This window comes from Hylobates moloch, unplaced genomic scaffold (assembly GCF_009828535.3).
Source record: "Hylobates moloch isolate HMO894 unplaced genomic scaffold, HMol_V3 SCAFFOLD_27, whole genome shotgun sequence".
Taxonomy (NCBI): Eukaryota; Metazoa; Chordata; class Mammalia; order Primates; family Hylobatidae; genus Hylobates; species Hylobates moloch.
In genome coordinates, this window is record NW_026652302.1 from 180869 (window position 1) to 197343 (window position 16475).

Here is a 16475-nt window from a genome sequence, read left to right on the forward strand (position 1 = left end):
ATAGTTTACTGAGAATGATGGTTTCCAGTTTCATCCATGTCCCTACAAAGGACATGAACTCATCATTTTTTATGGCTGCATAGTATTCCATGGTGTATATGTGCCACATTTTCTTAATCCAGTCTATCGTTGTTGGACATTTGGGTTGGTTCCAAGTCTTTGCTATTGTGAATAGTGCCGCAATAAACATATGTGTGCATGTGTCTTTATAGCAGCATGATTTATAGTCCTTTGGGTATATACCCAGTAATGGGATGGCTGGGTCAAATGGTATTTCTAGTTCTAGATCCCTGAGGAATCGCCACACTGACTTCCACAATGGTTGAACTAGTTTACAGTCCCACCAACAGTGTAAAAGTGTTCCTATTTCTCCACATCCTCTCCAGTACCTGTTGTTTCCTGACTTTTTAATGATGGCCACTCTAACTGGTGTGAGATGGTATCTCACTGTGGTTTTGATTTGCATTTCTCTGATGGCCAGTGATGATGAGCATTTTTTCATGTGTTTTTTGGCTGCATAAATGTCTTCTTTTGAGAAGTGTCTGTTCATGTCCTTTGCCCACTTTTTGATGGGGTTGTTTGTTGAAAAGTTTTAAACTTGTATATAGTTGGGGGTTACAAGTGCAGATTTCTTCCATGCATACATTGCACAGGGTGAAGTCTAGGCTTTTAGTGTGCCCATCACCAAAATAGCGAGCATTTTACCCAATAGGTAAGTTTTCAACCCTCACCCTCTCACCCCTTCCCACCTTTTGTCATCTCCAATGTCTATTCCACTCTGTGTGTCCATGTGTATCCATTATTCAGCTCCCACTTCTAAGTGAGAATATGTGATGTTTGACTTTCTGTTTCTGAGTTATTTCACTTAGGATAATGGCCTCCAGTTCCATCGATGGATGTTTCATCCATATTGCTGCAAAAGACATGACTTCATTCTTTTTTATGGCTAAGTAGTATTCACACACACCACAGAATACTACTCAGTCATAAAAAAAGAATAAAGTTATATATATATATCTCTTTTGGATATATATGTGTGTGTGTATATATATATATACACACATATGTATATATATATACACATATGAATATATATACATATGTGTATATATATATATACATATGAATATATATATGAGATCTAAAAATGTGAGATCTAGATATAGATTTTCTTCGTTCAGTCCACCATTGATGGAGTTAGGTTGATTCTATATCTTTGCTGTTGTGAATAGTGCTGCAATAAACACATAAGTGCAGGTATCTTTTTTTTTTTTTTTTTGAGACGGAGTCTTGCACTGTCACCCAGGCTGAAGTGCAGTGGCACAATCTCGGCTCATGGCAACCTCTGCCTCCCAAGTTCTAGTGATTCTTCTGCCTCAGCCTCCCAAGTAGCTGGGATTATAGGCATCCACCACCACGACCGGCTAATTTTTTTTGTATTCTTAGTAGAGACAGGTTTCACCATGTTGGCCAGGCTGGTCTTGAACTCCTGACCTCAGGGATCCACCCACCTCAGCCTCCCAAAGTGCTGGAATTACAGGTGTGAGCCACTGTGCCCAGTCAGTATTTTTTTGATATAATAATATTTTTCCCTTCATGTAAATACCTAGTAGTGGGATTGTGGATTGAATAATAGTTCTATTTTTAGTTCTTTGATAAAGTTTCATACTGTTTTCCATGGTGGTTGCTCTAATTTACATTCCCATCAACAATGTATAAGCATTTCCTTTTCTCCACATCCTCACCCACATCTACTGTTTTTAGCAGTTTTAATAATAATAATAACCATACTGACTGGTGTAAGGTGGTATCTTATTGTGGTTTTAATTTGTATTTCTCTGATGATTAGTGAGGTGAGCATATTTTAATGTTTGTTGGCCACTTTATGTCTTTTTGTTTTTTTGAGACGGAGTCTTGCTCTGTTGCCCAGGCTGGAGTGCAGTGGCGCAATCTCAGCTCACCACAACCTCTGCCTCCCAGGTTCAAGTGATTCTCCTGCCTCAGCCTCTCTAGTAGTTGGGACTACAGGTGTGCACCACCACCACCAAAATTTTTGTATTTTTAGTAGAGACGGGGTTTCATTATGTTGGCCAGGCTGGTCTCAAACTCCTGACCTTGTGACCTGCCCACCTTGGCCTCCCAAAGTGCTGGGATTACAGGCGTGAGCCACTGAGCCTGGCCTCACTTTATGTCTTCTTTTGAGGAATGTCTATTCATGTCCTATGCCCACTTTTTCATGAGGTTATTTCCTTTTTCCTTGTTGAGTTGTTTGAGTTCCTTGTAGATTCTGGATATTAGCTCTTTGTTGGATGCGTAGTTTGCAAATACTTTTCCCATTCTGTAGGTTGTCTGTTTACTCTGTTGTTTCTTTTGCTGTGCAGAAGCTTTTCAGTTTAATTAAGTCCCATTTGTCTACCTTTGTTTTTATTGTGTTTGCTTTTCAGGACTTGGTCATAAATTCTTTATCTAGGCCAATGTTCAGAAGCATTTTTCCTAGGTTTTCTTATTTTTAAGAAAACGAGGGTTTTTATAGTATCAGGTCTTATGTTTAGGTTGTTCATCTATCTTGTGTTAATTTTCATATATGGTGAGAGATACGGATCCAGTTTCATTCTTCTGCATATGGCTATCCAATTTTGCTGGCACCATTTATCAAATAGAATGTCACTTCCCCAATGTACATTTTTGCTGACTTTGTCAAAGATCACTTGGTTGTAGGGATGTGGCTTTATTTCTGGGTTCTCTATTCTGTTCCATTGATATATGTGTTTATTTTTATAACAGTACCACACTGTTTTGGTTACTATAGCCCTTGTAGTATAACTGAAAGTCAGGTAATGTGATGCCTCCAGCTTTGTTCTTTGTGCTTAGGATTACTTTCATTATTTGGGCTCTTTTCTGGTTCCATGTGAATTTTAGGATCATTTTTTCTAATTCTGTGAAAAATGACATTGGTAATTTGATAGGAATTGCATTGACTCTGTAGATTGCTTTGGGTACTATGGTCATTTTAACAATATTGATTTTTTCTGTTCATGAGCACGGGATGGCTTGGCTGTCAAAATCTCACCTTGAATTCTAATTCTCATAATCCCCACATCAAGGGAGAGACCAGGTGCGGGTGATTGAATCACGGGGGTGGTTTCCCCCATGCTGTTCTCATGATAGTGAGTGAGTTCTCATGAGATCTGATAGTTTTATAAGGAACTCTTCCCCCTTTGCTGGGCACTTCTCCTTCCTGCTGCCTTGTGAAGAAAGTGCCTTTCTTCCCCTTTGCCTTCCACCATGATTGTAAATTTCCTGAGGCCCCCCCAGCCAGGCTGAACTGTGAGTCAATTAAACCTCTTTCCTTTATAAAATTACCCAGACTTGGGCAGTTGCTTATAGCAGTGTGAAAACGAACTAATACAGGATGTTTTTCCATTTGTTTGTGTCATCTATGATTTCTTTCATCAGTGTTTTGTCATTCTCCTTATAGAGACCATTATTCTCCTTGGTTAAACATATTCTTAGGTATTTTATTTTTCTTATAGCTATCGTAAATGGGATTGCTTTCTTGATTTGGTCCTTGCCTAGGTCATGATTGTTGTATAGAAATGTGTCTGATTTCTGTACAGAAATTTTGTATCCTAAAACTTCACTAAATTCATTTATCAAATCTAAGAATTTTTTGGCTAGAGTCATTTAGGGTTTTCTAGATATAAGATTAATCATCAGCAAAAAGGGGTAATTTGACGACTTCTTTTCTGATTTTGATGCCTTTTATCTTTTTTTTTTCTTTTGCCTGACTGCACTGGTGAGGACTTCCACTGCTATGTTGAATAAGAATGATGAAAGTGGACATCCTTGTCTTGTTCCAGTTCTTATAGGGAATGCTTTCAACTTTTCCCCATTAAATATGATGTTGGTTGTGGGTTTGTTGTATGTGGCGTTTATTATGTTGGGGTAAATTCTTTCCAGGCCTAGGTTCTTTTCATCTTTCTTGAAGATTTTTATCACTAAGGCATGCTGAATTTTATTGAATGCTTTTTCTGCATCTATTGAGATAATTATATGGTTTTTGCCCTTAATTCTGTTTATTCGATGTATCACATTTATTGATTTTCATATGTTGAAACATCCTTACATCCCCGGGATACAACCCAACTGATTATAGTGTATTAACTTTTTGATGCAATGTAGGATTTGATTTACTAGTATTTTGTGGAAGATTTTTTCATTTACATTCATCAGGGATATTGATCTGTAGTTTTATTTTTGTGTTGTGCCATTGTCTGGTTTTAGTATCAGGTTGATACTGGCCTTGTAGAATGAGTTAGGGAGAATACCTTACTCCTTAAATTTTTTAAAAAATAATTTCAGGAGGATTGGTATTAGTTCTTCTTTGTATGTTTGGTACAATTTGGTCGTGAATCCATCTGGTCCTGGGCTTTTTTTGTTGGAAGATTTTTTACATTACTGCTTCAATTTTACTACTTATTATTGCTCCATTCAGGAGTCCTATTTCTTCCTGTTTCAATCTCAGGAGGCTGGTGTGTTTCCAGGAATTTGTCCATTTCCTCTAGGTTTTCTAGTTTGTGAGCATATAGCTGTTCATACAGCAATAATAATAGTCTCTGCTGAGGCTATTATTTCTTTTTCTTTTTGTATTTCTGTGGTATCAATTGTAATGTCTCCTTTTTCATTTCTGATTGTGTTTATTTGGATCTTCTCTCCTTTTTCTTGGTTATTCTAGCTAGTGGGTTATCAATTTTGTTTATCTTTTTGAAGAACCAACTTTTCATTTCATTGATCCTTTATATTATTTTGGTCTCTGTTTCATTTAGTCCTGCTCTGATCTTTGTTATGTCTTTTCTTCTGCTAACTTTGGCTTTATTTTGTTCTTGCTTTTCTATTTCCTTGAGGTGCAACATTGGGTTGTTATTTGTTATTTTTACTTTTTTTCAAAGTATTTTTTAATTTTAATTTTTGTGGATACATAGTAGGTGTATATATTTATGGGTTACGTGAGATGTTTTGATATAGGCATGTAATGCATAATAATATTATGTAAAATGGGGGTATCCATCCCTTCAAGTATTTATCCTTTGTGTTACAAACAATCCAGTTATGCTCTTTTAGTTATTTTAAAATGTACAATTAAATTATTATTGACTATAATCACCCTGCTATTCTACTTCTTGATGTAGGCATTTAATACTATAAATTTAACTCTTAGCACTGCTTTTGCTGTATCTCACAGGTTTTGGAATGTTTTATTTTCATTTTCATTTATTTTGAAAAATATCTTAATTTCTGTCTTAATTTTTTCATTGATACAGTGAGTCTTCTGGAGCATGAATTTTAATGTCCACATGTTTGTATGAGAAAGCTCTAAAGTACCTCTTGGTATTGATTTCTAGCTTTATTCCACTGTGATGCAGAAAGATACTTGATGGAATTTTGATTTTTAAAAACTTGTTCAGAATTGTTTTGTGGCCTAACGTGGTCTGTCTTGGAGAATGTTTCATGTGCTGATGAAAAGAATGTGTATTCTGTAGTTTTGGGGTAAAATGTTTAATAAATGTCTGTTAAGTTCATTTGGTCTGAAATCCAATTTATCCCAATGTTTTTTGTTAATTTTCTGGCTTGACAATCTGTCTAGTGCTGTGAGTTAGGTGTTAAAGTGGTCCCCTCTTATTTGTATTGCTTTCTTTCTTTAGGTCTAGTAATATTTATTTTATGAATTAAAGTCCTACAATGTTGAGTGCTATATATTTAGAATTATTATATTCTCCTGTTGAGGATCCCTTTATCATTACATAACGACCTCCTTTGTCTTTTTCTAAATTGTTTTTTATTTAAAGTCTGTTTTATCTGTTATCCATATAGCTACTCGTTGCTTTTGGTTTCTTCTTGTGTGGAATATTTTTCCACCCCTTTACTTTTAGTTTATATGTGTCTTTATGAGTAAAGTGAGTTTCTTGTAGGCAGCATATACTTGGATCATGACTTTTTGTCCATTCTGCCAATCAGTGTCTTTTAAGTGGAACATTTAATCTATTTATATTCAAGGTTAACATTGATATGTGAGGTTAACATTGCTCTGATCCTGTCATATTGTTAATTGTTTTTAGTTATTTTAAAAGTGTATTTCTCTCTTTTTCTCTGTGTTGTTGCCCTTGTGGTTGGATGAAATTCTATCATGTTGTCATTTGATTCCTTTCCTTTCCTCCTTCATGTGATTGTTTTATAAGAACAGTGCATTTTACAGTTCCATGTGTTTTGTGATGGTGAATATTTGTTTCCATACTTAAGATCCCTTTGGACATTTCCTGTAGAATGGGTCTAGTGGTGACAAATTCCCTCAAGGTTTGCTTGTCTAGGAAAGCCTATATGTCTCCTTCATTTATGAAGCTTATTCTGGCAGGATATAAAATTCTTGGCTGACAGTTGTTTATTTTATTTTATTTTTTCATTTCAGTACTTTGAAAATGCAATCTCATTCTCTTTTGGCCTGTGAGGTTTCTGCTGAAAAATCCATTATTAGCGTGATGGTGTTTCCTTTATAGGAAACTAGACATTTTTCTCTTGCTAATTTTAAAATTATTTCTTTCACTTTGACTTTAGACATTCTAAATATAATATGCCACGATGAAGTCCTTTGTGCAGTGTATTTACCTGGAGATCATTGGGCTTCCTGGATCTGGATGTCTAAATGTCTTGATAGACTTGGGAAGTTTTCATCACTTATTTTCTTAAATAGGTTTTCTAAACTTTTTGATGTCTCTTCCTCCTTGAGAATAGTGATAATTCGTAAGTTTGCTTGTTTTATATAGTACCAGACATCTTGAAGACTTTGTTCATTTTAAAATTCTTTTTTCCTTATTTTTGTCTCACTGGATTATTTCAAAAGACCCCACCTCAAGTTTTGAGATTCTGTGTTCTACTTGGTGTAATCTATTATTGAATCTTTTGAATGTATTTTGCATTTTCTTCAATAAATGTTTTAGTTCCAGAATTTCTGCCTTTTAAAAAGATATCTATCTGCTTGGTAAATTTCTCATTCATAGCCTGAGTTGACTTTCTAGTTTCTTTGTATTGGTTTTCAGATTATCTTGCATCTCATTGAGCTTCTTTAAAATCAATATTTTGAATTCTTTATCTGGCATTTTGGGGAATTCTTTTTGATTGAGATCTGTTGCTGGGCAATTCTTATTGTCCTTTGATGGTGTCGTATTTCCATGTTTTTCATGTTTCCTGTGTCTTTCTGTTGATATCTGCTCATCTAGTATAGCAGTTGCTTGTTTCATTTTTTTTTTTGAAATTGCTTTTGTGGGGGAGAATTTTTTCCTAGGAATGTATGTATGTTGATTGAGTAAAGTACTTTGACTTTGACTTTGGTTGCCTGTGGTACTGTGATCTTTGTGTGACTTCCTTGGCAATATACAGTATCAGTGGTATCTGTGATTTCTTTGGTGACTTAGGGTACAGTTATTAGTTGAGGTTGTGGTGAAGTTTTGCTGGGGACTTGGACACCAACTGAGCCAGTGTTCAGGCCCAAGTAGCAGCAGTGGAATGAATGTGCCTATTTTTAGGTACTGGCTCTGGTGTTAGTGGACTCTGGAGCACTGATTCTTGGGGCTCCAGGTGGCTTGCTTAGAAGCTAGTTGTAGTAGTGGGCTAGGTGTGTGGATGGGTTCTCAGGACCCTGGGAAGCTGGTGTCATGTGGGTGATGGCAGTAGCAGTGGTGGAGCAACCCACTAGGACCCAAGCAGTTCAAGTAGGTATTGCTAGAAGCTGCAATGGGTTGGATGAGCCAGTCCTCCACCCCACGATGCCTGTAGAAGGGTAGTGGGTCTTGTCCTAAGTGTGCTTAAGGGAGCTTTGTCTCCCCTGTCCCTTCCCTGGCTGGGTGGCAGCTGCAGCCACATCACCTCTGCTTGGTCTGAGGGTGGGACATAGCCTGGGATTAAACTCTAAAAATGGTGCTAGCTGTGGGCTTGTGACAAGAGAATATGAGGGCCCGCTAAGGCAAGCAGTGTGTGCAAGAAGCTATGGGGAGTGCAGCCCATTCAAGTCTGAGTTTCATAGCAGCCCATAGCAGAGTGGTAGATATTGTTTTAGGCATGCATAGGGGAACCTGGTTTTCCTGTCCCTCCTTGGCCAGGTGGTGGCTGCAGCCATGTTAGCCCAAGCTCAGCCCAAAAGTCTCAAGCCCAGCATTAACGTCTCAAAATAGTGTCTTGGGCTTGGGACCAGGGAGGATGGTATCCATCCCAGGCAAGCAGCATAGGCCAGAAGCTGTGGGGAGTGCGATCTACTCACATCTCAGTTTCATAGCAGCCCACTGCAGAGCAGTGAGTATTGTCCTGGATGTGCATAAAATAGCCTAGTTTCCCTGTCTGTCCTTGGCTGGGCAGCAGCTCATGTCAGCCTGAACTCAAACCAAGGGTGGGGAATAGCACAGTGTTAAATTCTCAAAATGGCATCTTAGGCTTACCAGAAGGAGGAGGGCCTCAAGGCAAGAAGCTGTGGGAGGTAATACACATTTTTGGAATGTCTCCAAATGTGAAGTTCTGAGTAGCTACTGGTAGGTGAATGAAGGAATAAGCCCTGCAGAAGTTCACAGGGTAGCTGGGGGAACCAGACATGAATGCAGACTCTGAGGGCAATATTAATAGAACTGAGTAAATAGCTATTAGGATGAATAGACAATTAGCTAGAATGCTTTTATCCACAATAACTTTGGATCAATGGGGATTTATTATCTGTAACCCCCAGCTTCTTCACTCTGAATGTGGACAAACACACCTGGATCATTGAGATCCTCAGTTAAACAGCATATAGCTGAGTATACAGTCACCAGAAATCCTAAGATCTTACTTGAATGGTCATTGTATTGGCTTAGTTCTTACAGTCTCAATGATTGGTGCCTCTTTAATAACTGAGAGTCTGGCTTGGGTGCCCCTTCTCTTTTTTTCCATGACACCCTTTGGCTGAAGAGAGTAGACACAGCAGTAAAGGGAAGGACAGGAGAAACAGTGTCCCTGGAGGGTCCTTAAGACTGGTCATTTCCTTATGCTTCTTTAAGAGTTGAATGTGTGATGAGAATTTCCCCTTTCTGAAGGTGCAGGCTGCTGGGAAAGAATGTGTATGTAGGGGTAGTGGTGGGGGAGATGTGTGGGGAGATAGGACAGGAGCACACTTCTTTCTGCTTTGTGCATGGAGGGAAAACCACACAGATCTCTATCCCATCGTGCTTTAAGCCTCCTTACCACTGGAAAGCACTATCTCTACTCAGGGCACCAGCCACTGTGACCTTGAATGTTTTCTATACAAAGTATACACATCAACAGACAGCTGGTGTCCACCATTGTTAACTACACTGGACCTGTCTGAGAACAATAATAAACCTTTATCATCCCATGCAGCATTTCCAAGCATATGGTCATTGATGCTTGCTCCAAACTTGTTCAATAAATTTTAGAATAAGTTCTTTTTTTCTTATGTTGGCTTAGAATTCAAATAATTTCCATTGCAGTATGATCTCAACCTCAGTGCCAGAAGCTTTCCTATGCAGCTTCCTTTTCTTTATATAGTGACTGTGATTTTCAATGTGTGGATTTGTTTGATTCCTGTGATCCCAATTATTCCTCAGCTTATGAAGATGTATCTAACCTGGTATCTGTAGAGTTAATGTTCAACTTCCTTTAAAATCTCTTAGCAACTAGTATGATAGATGAAGCCCAACAAAACACTTAGGTTCTTGCTTGAGGATGTCTATCTATCTAAAATGTTATTTAAATTTATAAAAATTATATACTTCACACACACACACATACACACACCCGCACACGAAATGCTTGTCCATTGAGTGAGTGGATTTAGCTGTTACTCAAAGGGGAGAAATATGTAACTTCAGGTCATTTTTCAGGCTAAGAATTAGACTTCCTGAGTTCTGGGTAGTACGAGGGTTTGTTTCAGATTCCTCGAATCAGAGCCCTGAGTCTGCACACCGGCCCCATGGCAGTTACATTACTGGAATCTTGATCTCCTTCCAAGAGAAGGAGATCATGCTCAAAAATTACATGAAAAGATTGAGTGAGCTGACCTGAAAAAAATTAGATGAAAGAGATAGTGTTTTTCATCTTTAGTATGTTGCTGTTTAACTATCAAGGATATCTAGATTTCTAGTCATCAAATGCTCAGTGACCTTCAGAAGTGTGCTTTCCTCCCACTAGTAGACAGTAATACTGTAGTTGCTGAAGTCAGAATACACAGGTATTTACTTGCCATGTAATCAGCATAATTGCAGAGGATTGTTCTGTGTATAACTTGGAAAGTATTTTTTAACCTCTGGAAGCTCTGTAATCTAATTACTGATTTTCTGTTTCACTTACCACTTCCCTCTACACATAAATCTGTGATGATGTTTTTAAAAAATAAGATCCACTAAAATTCTAGATGATTTGCAGGCATCCCAATTTCAGTTAACCTTTTCTTTCACAGACTAGTTTAGGTTATTACCCCAGTAGCTAAACATAGTGTATTTATCTTTAGTTTAACAAAAATTCTAACAAAACCACTTATTAATGATTAGTTGGGTTCTCCATTGCTTACCAAGCTATAATGCTGTTGAAAGACAACTTTTAACTCCTGCATAGGTGTCACACTTCAAGTTCTTGAAAACCTCTATAGGCATTTTCTTCCTTTTTTCCTTTCTTATTTAATTAAATTATTCGAATAGTGTGTCAGGTTTAGCTGCTGGAGGTTTTATGGGAAATGTCACTTGCAGGCTGTAATGTGCTAAAGGTTAAAGCTTAGTCATTCTTTTCAGAATTAGCGAATTCAGCATTCCTTTCTTTGGACCTCCCCTGGGCACCAGCCTACTTTCTTTGAAAGGAAATCATCAAGGTTTCACTTGGCTTTTTCATACCTCCCACTCTCCTCCATCCAAACTCCAAGGACTCCAAGTCATGACCACTTAGAGGGCCTTTTGCTGGCAGTGATGTGGACCTGTGGCTGGAGGAACCTCTCATTCAAAGAAACAGGCAGACTTTACTACTGCTGATGATCAATATACCATGAATGCATGGACAAAGGAAGAGAGGTAGTCATGCCCAAGAAGAGAGAAATGAGAAAGCCAGGAGCAGCATCAAGGCGATGGGAAAGGCAAACCTCTTATCAAGGATGGAGGAGACCAGGCACATTTCAGAGCTGCTGCAGAGGGGCAGTAGCACCAGCCACAGTTTCACGCTAGGCCTGGGGTATCTGCAAGTATCTTGGCCTGGTTTATTGGATCTGTCTTCCTTCTTTGGGCAAATACAATCTAGTCCCAATGAAGAAAAGCTTGCTGCACGTTTTCTCCTCAAGCTTTGGAATGCTACCAAAACTGGAAAAGTAAATTCCATAAATCTCTGCTCATCCAGATCTTTCTTGTTCTGGAAAAAAAAAAAAAAAAAAAAACCCTCAGCATGAGTTCCACAACTCCTGCAGCCCACACTGCATTCTCCCTGTGAGCCTTATAGATTCGGGTCTGAACCATAAAATTCAGTAGTTCATTATCCTCTGACATGAACCATTCAAGAGGGAGTGTGGAACTGAGAATTCCCGGGGCACAGGATAGGGGGTGGAGGGGCTGACAGCCGTGTCCAGGGCAGCTCTGCTCCTGAGCACCATTACGGTTGTGCTGTCTCGGTATACTCATCTGCATCATTAGAAACACAGGCTCAGTGTCTGTAAGTTGACTTGCTGCTGTAAGACTTCAGATCCTTACATTGCTTTCTCACTGGGCTTATTTCAGGTCCCAGGAGCGGAAACTGTGTTTTATATTATTTCCTCTTCCTCTTCACACGGCATCAGTAGTCTGCCTGTTCATTTATTTAACAAGTATTTATTGAACCTTTGCTGTCCACAAGCACTATGCTGGTGGAAGGTGGACATGCTGCTGGTCCTTTGACAGGTCAGTGGTTCTCACACTTCAGCCAGTATCAGAATCTCCTGGAGGCTTCTGTTAAAAACAGATTGCTGGGCTGCACTCCAAGAGTGTCTGATGGTCCCCAAATTGTTTTTTTTTTTTTTTTTTTTTTTTTTTTTTTAATGGAGTCTCGCTCTGTTGCCCAGGCTGGAGTGCAGTGGCGCAGTCTCGGCTCACTGCAACCTCCTTTTCCTGGGTTCAAGCGATTCTCCTGCCTCAGACTCCCGAGTAGCTGGGATTACTGGTGCCTGCCACCATGCCTGGCTAATTTTTTGTATTTTTAGTAGAGAAGGGGTTTCACCACATTGGCCAGGCCTCATGATCCTCCCGCCTCAGCCTCCCAAAGTGCTGGGATTACAGGTGTGAGCCACTGCACCTGGCCCAAATCTGTATTTTTAGTGAGTGGCCAGGTGATGCTGAGGCTGCTGGTGTTGGGGTGTGAGGACCACATTTTGAGAAGCACTGGTTTATTCACACAGCAGTTGGTGATGGCACTATTTTACCCAACAGCTCTTAACAGCTGGCATCTAAACTCCTCCTGAGGAAGAATCTTCCTTTGTCTGAAAAAATTCCTTTAAAAACTTGCTTGGATTGGCAACACCTTTGGATGCCAGCCAGCAGCAAGATATCAGGAAAGGAAACATGCTCTTCAGTATACATTGGGGAATTGGTGGGTTTCACACCTGAAGAACAGGGGAGATGAATGAAGAGGGTGAGAAGAAAGGAAAGAGAAAAAGGGCCAGGCAGGTGAGGGGCCAACCATCCATGTGAAGGCTTGTTTTACGGGGCGTCCTTGTGTGCTATAAAACCTGTCTTTGTTTATTGTCTTTTTTTTGAGACAGAGTCTTCCTCTGTTGCCCAGGCTGGAGTGCAGTGGCGTGATCTTGGCTCACTGCAACCTCCGCCTCTCAGGTTCAAGCAATTCTCCAGCCTCAGCCTCCCGAGTAGCTGGGATTACAGGCACCCGCCACCACACCTGGCTAACTTTTGTATATTTAGTAGAGATGGGGTTTTGCCATGTTGGCCAGGCTGATCTTGAACTCCTGACCTCAAGTGATCTGCCCGCCTCGGCCTCCCAAAGTGCTGGGATTACAGGCGTGAGCAACCACGCATTGCCTGTCTTTGTTTATTCTCTATTCCCTACTTGCCCTCCCCCAAACCTTCAACCCAAAGAAGCAGGAACCAAAGGGCGTAGAGGCCACAAAAAGATAAAGCTCTCTAGAAAACACAAGAACCCCAAGGAGCATCTTGAGGTTCCACAGGCTACGGAACTGGAATTCGTGGTGGGGCAGAAGCCCATGTGGCCTGGCTCTCTAAGGGGCCAGAGCCCCTTGATGGCTTCTGAGTAAGCCGTGGCTGAACGCTAAGTTCTCAGTGAGGTCTTGAAGGCCTGAACAAATATTTATTTTATTTTATTATGATTTTTTGAGATGGGGTCTCTCTATGTTGCTCAGGGTGGTCCTGAACTCCTGGGCTCAAGCTCTCCTCCCACCTCAGCCTCCCAAGTAGCTGGGACCACTGATGTGAGCCGTTGCACCTGAAATTTTATTTAAAGTGTTTTTATTTTAAACTTTAAGCCTTAAAAGAAAGAATGAAGCTGAAAATTCCATGAACATGATCATAATCAAAATTATACCTTAGTGTGCTAGTGCTATGAACTTTCTCAAATGTATAGTTTTCTTTGGTCTTTACCACAGTCTTGTCAGAAGAAAACACTAGTATTAGTCATATATTCCTATTGGGAAACTGAGGCATAAAAGATGAACAATAAAGCCATGGTTTCGAGCCCGGGTCTCCTGACAGCCAGTCCAGGGGGCTTTCCTAAGGAGATGCTGGGAAAAGCCTTTGTTCTCAGAGCTCTATTTTCCTCTCAAATGAGGTAGCTGCAGAGTTCAATTTGAATTCTGAGCAAATTAATATTTGGAATGGTATCTCAGCATATCCCAGGGAGGAGGTTAAATCATTTTGTCCCTAACTTAGCATCTGACTCTCAAACCCAGAGCCTTAGCTTTTTCCTTAAAACCCTGCCTGTCATTTGCCTGCAGGAGGGAAACAGGGAGGGCTGTGATCAAACCTAACTCTCTTTACATTTACAGCCGCGTGTTACACTCTGATATCAATCTTGTAGCTGGAAAGGTCTATATAAGAAGTAGCCACGGCCAAATTCTGTTTTTTTGGCAACCCTTATTCCATCTGTCTTGATAGCTGACAGGCAAATCAGTTTTATTCTAAATCAAAATGATGGGTGTCCTAGCAGTTCCTGGCCAGGCCAAGGAGAACTGAGGATGGGAGGATGCAGAGGTCCCTCCCCCCACTTAACTCTCCGCTTCAGGTGTCCTCTTTAGCCAGGTGAGATGAGTTTTAAATTAGACTCTCTAACAGGGAGGAAGAGGACAAGACTCCACAAAACCCAGGCATGAGCAGAGTTTGTGATTCAAAAGAGGGGAGCCTTCACACTGGGGAGCAGGGTGCTGAGAGTGAGGCCTTCTCTCTCCCCATGTCTCCAAACCCCACACACCTAGTCTTGACGGCCAAAGATCCTCACCAGAAGAAGGTGCTAGCATTTATTATGCCTTAATGTATCTGTCTCAGTTCCTTCTCACAATTACCTGTAAAGCACATATGCCTCTTTCACAGAAGACAGATCCTAGGTCTCAGGAACCTGAAGTAACCTGCCCTCGTTAATAGGTGGCAGGGTTGATATTTGAACTGTGTTACTACAAAGCCCATATTCTTCTCCACTCTTCCATCCCCTGGTTCCCCAAAGCCCGCCTGTGAGAAAAGAACAATGAGTGACTGTTTTCTTAAATACAAAATCACATCTTTTTAAATTTGGAGATTATGGTCTTAGTTTTTTGATGTGAAAATGTCTATTCTTTGCCCCAAATCATGGTGATGGTAGATAGTAATTCCCTTCTCTCCTCTTCCTTTTTTTGCTTCATATTTTTACTTGACCAGTGGGGAAAGGAAGCTGACAGTCCTATTTTGGTTCCATGTTTCTATTAATTTTTTTTTCTTGGTTCATAAAAGTCTGGGACCCCTGCTTTACACAGAGTAACTCATCATAGCAAAAGAATAGCATAGCGGCTGGAACGCACGGCCGCAGCCGTGTCCTAGGTAACATGCTGATCATTTGATTTAGGATTTACTAACTGACACTGTACAATTGGTTCAAGTTTGGTGATAAGCTTTAAGTATGACTACTAGGGACTTCTTAGTCAAAGGTCATCTCTTCTCTAACCTGAAGCTTCTTCTTCCTTTAAGATTCCCACTTTCCTTCCTGGTTGTGCCCGTATATCTGGGTTCTAGTTTCTTAACTCAAAAGAATATGTTAATCAGCTAATATTCTTCTGAACCCTTTTTTATTCTGTTCTATACACAGTTATTTTTCTAGGTTGAAACTTGAACATATTTTTTCTATACTAAATGTTTTCATGATTTTTACAAATGGTACGAGATTGCTACAGGCTGTATTAAATATTACAATGCCCTTAAACTTGAACAAAGCCAGTCTGGGACAGACAGTAAGTCCACAGCCTGACAGGCAGCTCCCCCTTGCTGACTGTACATTCTGTTGTGTTAATCAGCCGTGGGACACAGCCACTGCTGACGCCGCTCCTCTTTTGAACACCGTCACCTGTGGACTCAGGGCAGCTGCAGACCCTCCAGTCCCGGGAGCCACATCTTCAGACACAGCTCTGTGTCTGCGCCATCCCGGTTTCAGGGCCTCCGGAGCGTCTCTCAGCTCTAAGTCCTGCAATTTCCTTTATGGATGCAGTAAATCATTCCACACACCATGGAGCAGAGGAACAGTCTGAATTATTAGACCTACCTCCTTGGCTCCTTTAGAGGGGGATTCTCATACTGAATGATTTTCCCTCTTCACTTATTATTGTTTAGACTTAAAAAATTTTTTTTTGAGATGGAGTCGCCCTCTGTCGCCCAGGCTGGAGTGCAGTGGCGCAATCTCGGCTCACTGAAATCTCCGCCTCCTGGGTTCAAGTGATTCTTCTGCCTCAGCCTCCCAGAGTAGCTGGGACTACAGGGGCACGCCACCACACTCAGCTAATTATTTTTGGATTTTTTAGTAGAGATGAGGTTTCACCATGTTGGCCAGGCTGGTCTCGAACTCTTGACCTCAGGTGATCCTCTCGCCTTGGTCTCCCAAAGTGCTGGGATTACAGGTGTGAGCCATGTGAAATGTTTAAATAAAACACCCATAGAGTGTTCCTTAGAAGCTGACCAGGGGGATTCTGGTCGTGTTGGGACACTAGTGTTGGTTTCCCAGAGGTGGCAAGTCTCTGTCACTTTCTTTATCTCTCCTGTTTACTCTGCCCTCCTGTTTCTCACTCCGTGTTCTCCGCCTTCCTTTGCTCAGTGAAAAACAATTAGTTCACTTCATTCATTCAGCCACTCACCCATTGGCTCATTTGTTCACTCCTTCATTCTGAGTGCTGCATTTAAGTGCCATGGATGCTGCACTGAAGAAGACAAGGTGTTGCCCTCACAGAGAGT

General features: G+C 40.4%; 1 protein-coding gene across 5 annotated transcripts in view; it reads right to left on the minus strand.

Moving 5' to 3' along the window:
* LOC116463095 (uronyl 2-sulfotransferase) overlaps positions 1 to 16475 on the minus strand; it is a 423370-nt gene that overhangs the window by 56921 nt on the left and 349974 nt on the right. For 2 of the 5 annotated variants that reach the window (XR_004246561.2, XR_004246557.2), the window contains exons 11-12: positions 14570 to 14732; positions 9823 to 11424 (exon numbers count right to left, since the gene is read on the minus strand). The exons of 1 other annotated variant lie outside the window; for it this stretch is intronic. The gene's annotated coding sequence lies outside the window, so the exon portion shown is untranslated. Of the gene's footprint in view, positions 1 to 9822; positions 11425 to 14569; positions 14733 to 16475 lie in introns of those variants that run through there. 2 more of the 5 variants (XR_004246558.2, XR_004246560.2) reach the window with 2 other exon arrangements.